Raw genomic sequence first — 7,992 nt, 5'->3', positions numbered from 1 at the left:
CGTAGTGAAATGTTTTATGAAAATATTTCACTGTGAAAGCATTTTTAAAGCTAAATGTATGAAAATTGCTTTCGGTTTCGCGGTTAGAAATGAAAGAAATACGTGCTTCACTGTTTTCGGAAATTCAGTCCATTAAGGGGATGGAAGCGCGCCCGACTCGTTCACTGGTTCATTACCGCCCAGCCAAACCGCTAGGGACAGAAACTTTTAGTTTGGAGAGGGTGTGGATCTCATACTGCAGGTATCGTTTAAAAGGGGATTGTTCGACATTTCATTCCTAAGGGGGATAAAATAGGGGATCAAAGTCTTTTTGAAAGTATGTCACTATTTAGGCAATTTTTGAAGATAGAACTACGAAAATTGGAATTTGGTTTTTCAGTCAGAAATAAAAAAAAATACGTGTATCAGCACTTTTGAAAATTCAACCACTAAGGGGATAAAATAGCAGGTGAAAGATGTTTGGATATAAATCATTATTAAAGAACTACTAAAGCATTTTAAAGCTAAAAATGATATTTGCCTTCTCACTTAGAAACAAAAAATACATGTTTCAGTCTTTTTAGAAATTAAGCCCCTTTGGGGAGTCAAATAAGGGGCGAAAATTTTTATGAAATTATTTCATTATGAAAACATTTTTCAAAGCTAACTCTATGAAAATTTTTATTTGGTTCCTCTGTTAGAAATTTAAAAATACGTGTTTCATTGTTTCTTGACATTCTATGTATTAGGGGATGTTCCTATGGAGATGCCAGCACACAGCACAAGAACGCAAAAACCTTCGATTCCAGCTACCAGAACTGATCAGAAGTGCCTTACGTAAAGGCTAGTCTTATATGGCCTTAATTAGTGTGGAAAGTATAGAAGGTGTTGCAATCTGTGAACCACATAAAAACTTCATTAAAGAAAAAGAAAACAAAAAAATCTTTGCTGACGATACAGACTGCGCTAGCGAAGCAATGGGCGTTAAACCAGTATATGATATATGTGGAACTATGGTTCATTATACAAACACATGGTGTTACGCAGATTAAAATCTGTTAAAACAAACGTCGTTTCGAAACTCAGAGATAGCAACAGCCGGATTGATGATACTGACGAACGACTCATGCAATAGAAAGGACACCTTAAACGGAAAAATGATATATACTTTGCTACTTGCAATGTAAGAACTTTGAACACACCAGCAGAACTACATGGACTCAAACAAGAGATGGAGAAATTCCGTGTAGGAGTAGCAGCAATTTAAGAGGTCATATGGAAAGAAGATGGTATCATAAGAAGTGGTAATTACACAATTATGTGTAGTGGAGGAGACAGTGGTATAGTAGGTGATACTGGCTTTCTTGTAGACAATAAGTGTAAAGTAGCAGTCATAAATTTTAACTCTATGAATGAAAGGACGTATACTTTGAGAATGAAGGCCTGTTCTTTAACATGACTCTAGTATGTATGTATGCACCCACGAAGACGATGAGGATGAAGTGAAGGAATTAGAAGGCATACCAAGGAATGACATAAAGATAGTGATCGGTGACTTCAGTGCACAAATGGGAAAAGAAGAAGCCTTTAGAGAAATAGTGGGAAGTAAAAGCCTACATGAGGTATAGAATAAAAATGGACAAAGGCTTGTAGACTTCGCCATGGACAATGCAATGGTAGTGAAGAGTACATGGTTCCAGAGAAAGAACATAAGGAAAGCCACATGGCGCTCGCCAGATGGCACTACTTTGAATCAAACTGACCATGTAGTAATCGACTGGGGACAGGCGTCTGACATCCTTGAAGTTGATAGCTGCAGGGGGCCTGACTGCAACTCGGATCATTACATGGTAAGAGTGAAATACAGACAACGCATAGCCGTCTATAGATTCAGAGGGAAGAAAAAAGCTCCGCGACGATACAATGATTCCAAATTGAAAGAGAAGGGAGTATCCGAAAAGTATGAAACAGAACTGCAGAATAAGAGTTAGACTAAACAAAGCCAAGCTCTAGAAAGCATCGAAGGGAAACCGAGTATAATTAATGAGGCTCAACAAGAAACTGCAGAAGAAGTTTTAGGTTTATAAGAAAGGGTGAAAATGGCAGGACGGTAAGTTGAAGACTGTAAAAAGTCAGTGGAAGAGAGAAATGAGGCAAGGAAGAAAATGATAAACAGGACAACAAGATCTAATACAGAAGAATTCATGAAGACAAGGAAAGAAGCAGATAGGATTTGCAGAAGAAAGAAACGAAAATTAGAGAAGAGATGGATTACGGAGCTAGAAGAAGAGTATGAAGCAAGAAAATTCTACAAGAGAGTTCAGGAACTGAAGAAATGCTTCCAACCGCGTATGGTATTCTGCAGAGATAAAGAAGGATATTTTATATGAGGAGAAGAACGGGTTCTAGACCGATGGGCCGAATATTTCAGTGAGCTGCTGAATGTCACTACAGAAAGAGAAGTTCTGAAAGAAAATTAAACAGAGGGTGACAAACCGTGGCAGAATGTTAGTCAGGATGAAAGACCTGTACCTATACCAACAATATAGGAAGTTTGGAAGGCAATTAAAAACCTAAGGAATAATAAGGCTCCAGGTAACGACAACATTTTAGCAGAGATGATCAAGGATGGAGGTGAACATCTAACATGATTGGTACATTAGCTGATAGTGGAAATATGGGAAAAGGAAGAGATGCCAGACCAGTGGAACATGGCCATTATATGCCCGATTCACAAGAAGAAGGACATAGCAAACTGTGAAAATTACCGCGGTATTGCTTTAGTCAGCGTGATGTAAAAAGTATTAGCCAAAGTTATTGCTATGAGACTTGCACCAATTACAGAAGAAAGACTCTGGGACTACCAGTGCGGTTTTCGACGGGGCAGATCAACTACTGACCAGATTTTCATTATAAGCCAAATAAGGGAAAAGTGTTATGAATATAATGTGGATGTACACCAGCTTTTTGGAGACTTCAAACAGGCCTAAGATAGTGTTAAAAGGAAAAAGCAATATGACACCTTAATGGATATGGAATTCCCAAGAAAACTTTTCAGACTGGTACAAATGACCCTACCAGCACAAAATGCCAGGTAAAAGGAGAAGGAAAACTTTCTAAAGAATTTGAAGTCAATGAAGGGTTAAGACAGGGTGATGTATTATGCACGCTACTCTTCAAAATAGTGTTGGAGAGAGTGATGCGAAGGGTGGAGATTGATAACCGAGATGGCACTCTGTTTAACGGTATGCACAAAAATCTAGCTTATTTCGACGATGTGTGTATGCTGACTAGAAGTTTGAAAGAAATGGAAGAAGGATTTGTCAGACTGGAATATGAGGTAGAACAGTTGGGACTTGGATTAAACAACACAAGAACACAGTATCTCTTTGCTTCCAGAAAAAATGCTGTTGTTAAAGAGAAATATATTAAGTTTATCAGAGGCAATTATGAGAGATATGAGAAGTTCCAATACCTGGGAGTGATGGTTACGGAGGATAGCAGAATAACAGAAGAAATAAAATCTAGGATTGCTGCAGGAAATAGAGCTTGCTGGGCCCTGATCCAGATCCTTCTGTCACGTAGCCTGAGCAGGAAATCGAAGGTGACTGTCTGTCGAACGGTGGTAATGTATGGCTCAGAAACATAGACAATGAAAGTAGCAGAAGAAGAGCTCTGAGAAGATGGGAGTGGAAAATATTAAGAAAGATATCTGGAGCCATGTATGGGGCGGGGCAATGGAGGATAAGGAGAAACAAGGAACTGGAAGAACTGTATAGAACTCCTGACTCAGTGACTGAAAATAAGTGTAGTAGATTGAGATAGCTGGGCCATGTAAAGCGAATGTCGGAAAATCTAGATGTCAAAAAGGTTTACACAGGAAATCCAGGTGGCAAAAGAAGCAAAGAGAGACCCCGGAACGATGGGTGGAGTACGTGGAAAGTGATCTGAGAAAGACTGGAGTCAGGGGATGGACGAAACGAGCAGAAAACCGTCAGGATTGGGCTGTGATCATCAGAGAGGCTAAGGCCCTACATGAGCTGTGACGCCAACGAGTAGTAGGCGGGACTTGTCAGAAGAGCAACCGTTGGCGCACATATGTTGAAGCAAACATTGAACTAACTTTACCAAGTTCTCTGTACTGTCACGAATATGGCTCTTGGGGGTAGCATTTTATAAGAGTCTTGTAAATTCCAGGAGTGACCTAACGGGTAGTTGAGCCGGGTGCTACGCTGTACGTCTGTCAGCTCAGGTCTGACGTAATGAGGAGGTACATCAGCAGCACAAGCGAGAACGGTCTGACAAATAAATAGAAATCAGTCTTCAACGTGCAAAATCTAGAAATCTCTTTGAGAGCTCATGACGAAATTTTTGAATTACTGAAACGAAGGTAGTCACGTTTGGTCGAGAAATGACTGCTTTGATTTACGAGAAATGTTCCATATCATGAACTTGAAGCCCACTTTTCCATATGATTAACTTTTGTTTAGTGGCATGAATCTGTAATATGTCTTAGCACATCGTTTTCTCTTGCATTAAAACGCTCGATGATACCAAACAATTGGTCAGTCTGTTTTCTCTTAACCCAGTTTTCTCCCTAGCAACATCATTTTTGTGGCTGGTGTTGTAACGATGCTCCAGAGAATATTTTTCCAACTCTTTAGCGTGATGATGGCGATCAGTTGGTACGGCGTTCAAGACGCAATTCCCATTCAGCATTGAAAGGTGTGACGTCTCCAGTTTTTAATTTTTTTTAATAAATGCGTAGACGCAGTGGTGTCCGCAATTCAGAACGTCCGTGTAGCAGTGGCTGAACACGGTCGGTGTTGGCGGCGAACAGCGACAAGCCGACTGCGGGGGCTGCGCCCCCCCTGCCCCCCGCCCCCGCCCCCCACTGCGACCACTCACCCCCCCTCGCCGTGGCGCTACCAGCGCTCGCTGGTCGGCCACACCTGCTCTCAGCTGTGCCGCCTAGCTCTTCTTAAAACAGCCAGTATCTTTCTCCAGTTTGGTACGAAAATTACTTCGTAAAGCGATGTTACAAGGAATAATGAAAAAATATGAGAAATGTTCTCAAACACAGTTCTGAACGTGGGCTGTTAACGTACACTATGTGATCAAAAGTATCCGGACACCGGGCTGAAAATGACTTACAAGTTCGTGGCGCCCTCCATCGGTAATGCTGGAATTCAATATGGTGTTTGCGCACCCTTAGCCTCGATGACAGCTTCCACTCTCGCAGGCATACGTTCAATCAGGCGCAGGAAGGTTTTTTGGGGAATGGCAGCCCATTCTTCACCGACTGCTTCACTGACGAGAGGTACTGTCAGTCGGTGAGGCCTGACGCGAAGTCGGCGTTCAAAAACATCCCAAAGGTGTTCTATAGCATTCAGGTCAGGACTCTGTGCAGGCCAGTCCATTACAGGGATGTTATTGTCGTGTAACCACTCCGCCACAGGCCGTGCATTATGAACAGGTGCTCGATCGTGTTGAAAGATGTAATCGCCTTTCCCGAATTGTTATTCAACAGTGGGAGCAAGAAGGTGCTTAAAACGTCAATGTAGGCATGTGCTGCGATAGTGCCACGGAAAAGAACAAGGAGTACAAGCCATCTCCATGAAAAACACGACCACACCATAACTCCACCGCCTCCGAATGTTACTGTTGGCACTACACCCGCTGGCAGATGACGTCTATCGGGAATTCGCCACACCACCATCGGATCGCCATATTGTCTACTGCGATTCGTCACTCCACACAACGTTTTTCCACTGTTCAGTCGCCCTTTACACCAAGCGAGGCGTCGTTTGGCATTTACCGGCGTGTTGTGTGGCTAATGAGCAGCCGCTCGACCATGAAATCCAAGTTTTCTCACCTCCCGCCTACCTGTCATAGTAGTTGCAGTGGATTCTGATGCAGTTTGGAATTTCTGTGTGATGTTCTGGATAGATGTCTGCCTATTACACATTACGACCCTCTTCAGCTGTCAGCGGTGTCTGTTAGTCAACAGACGAGGTTGGCCTGTATGCTTTTGTGCTATACGTGTCCCTTCACGTTTCCACTTCACTATCACATCGGAAACAGTGGACCTAGGGATGTTTAGCATTGTGGAAGTCTCGCGTACAGACGTATGACACAAGTGACACCCGATCACCTGACCATGTTCGAAGTCCGTGAGTTCCACGGCGCGCCCCATTCTGCCCTCTCGCGATGTCTACTGAGCTCGCTGATATGGAGTACCTAGCAGTAGGTGGCAGAACAATGCACCTAACGCGAAAAACGTATGTTTTTTTTTTGTATTCGCTTCTGCGGTACATATACTAAAATTGGAACGATACAGAGGAGGTTAGCATGACCCTGCGCAAGGATAACACGCAAAATCGAGAAGCGTTCCGCATTTGTCCGCCTCCGTAGCGTAGCGATAGCGTTTCCGCCTACCACGCAAGGGGCCCGGGTTCGATTCCCAGCAGGGGACTGGGTGTTGTTTGTCTTTCATCATCACTGACCCTCAAGTCGCCGAAGTGGCGTCACCAAAAAAGGACTTGCAATATGGCGACAGAACTCCCCCGCACGGGGCCTCCTGGCCAACAATCCCGTACGATCATTTCCGTTACCAATAATCTCTTCTCAGAGTACAGAAAGCGATTCTTTCGCTACAGGATCATTTAGTAATCGCGAAAGCGTTACGGAGACGATAGATGAACTCCAGTGGAAGACTCTGCAAGAGAGACGCTCAGTAGCTCGGTACTGGTTTTTGTTGATGTTTCGATAACATACCTTCACCGAGGAGTCAAGCAGTATATTGCTGCCTTCTACGTATATCTCGCGAAGAGACCACGAGGATGAAATAAGAGAGATCAGAGCCCACACAGAGGCGTACCGACAATCTTTCTTTCCGCGAACAATACGAGACTGGAATAGAAGGGAGCACCGATAGAGGTACTCAAGGTACCCTCCGCCACACACCGTGAGGTGGCTTGCGGAGTATGGATGTAGATGTAGATGTTTTTGGGGGTATCCGGATACTTTTGATGACACAGTGTAACGTACGTGTGAGGTTTCAAAGATTTACCAGCACCGAACGGAGTAGTGCGCAGGTTGACAGAAACTGTTCCGTCAGCGCAGGCGCGCCACACGGCCCCCTGCGTACGACCCGTCGCCTGCCTGCGTCTTTCTCTGCCCCCACCAGTGGACCGCATTCTGCTGCTTCAGAGGCAGCTCCACGTGCCGCCGCTGGCGAACCACGAAACCTCAGGCGTCGCTGGGGACGTGGCGCGCTTTTCCAGAGAGTGGAGATTACAGCTTGGCGCTGTTGCAAGAGTCGCCAGCGCGATACGATTTTTGAAGCGTGACCGTGTGGAGGGTTCTTAATTTGAACCACTGGAACTGTCAGCCTAATACTAACTTTTATGTTTTTAGTCGGAAAAACTCTTAGTTTCCTTAAGATAAATAAATGTATGATTATGGCTTTCCAGAATTTGGGTGCTCTTACACGGCATGTCGTGGGCTCCTTTTTGTGAATTTTAATAGGCTTTTTTTTGTTCATGCTACTTGTAGACCATATTTTCAAAAATTAAATATTTTAGAGTCGTGACTGCATGATCAACACTGATATGCGTAAGAAAACTACGTTTTCTTAAAACGGAATACAGACTACCCACACTATACTCATCCGCAACTAATAAAACCAACACAGTAACCTTTTTGCGCCTTCAGCCTTAAAGGTTTTAAATCCTTATCGTCAAATACACAACACATTACTCTAACTCATTTGTTAAGTAATCTCATGACTGAAGCTCTTTTCCACAGGGGACTCCGATAATTTTAAATAATCGATGGTACTTTGTTTCCTAGCAGAATATCAAAGCAACAGTTTTCAGTGTCCTGACTGACTGACTGACTCACCCAGCCCATACCACTGAGGACAGAAACTTGAAATCTGGAGAGGCTATTGATCTTATCTAGTAGGCGTCATTTAAGAAGGGATTTTTCGAAATCCCCTAAGAGGGTGAA

At 43.4% G+C, this 7,992-nt stretch overlaps 1 non-coding gene across 1 annotated transcript; it reads left to right on the top strand.

Annotated features, from left to right (window-relative positions):
- Window positions 1-6,275: 6,275 nt before the first annotated feature.
- On the top strand, window positions 6,276-6,381 carry LOC126163343 (U6 spliceosomal RNA). The gene has a single exon (XR_007535232.1). It is a non-coding gene; the product is annotated as a U6 spliceosomal RNA (small nuclear RNA).
- Window positions 6,382-7,992: the final 1,611 nt, after the last annotated feature.

The sequence above is a fragment of the Schistocerca cancellata genome, chromosome 2 (assembly GCF_023864275.1).
Source record: "Schistocerca cancellata isolate TAMUIC-IGC-003103 chromosome 2, iqSchCanc2.1, whole genome shotgun sequence".
NCBI lineage: Eukaryota > Metazoa > Arthropoda > Insecta > Orthoptera > Acrididae > Schistocerca > Schistocerca cancellata.
The sequence above is the reverse complement of the archived record's forward strand: the minus strand, read 5'-3'. Positions and strand labels throughout refer to the sequence as shown.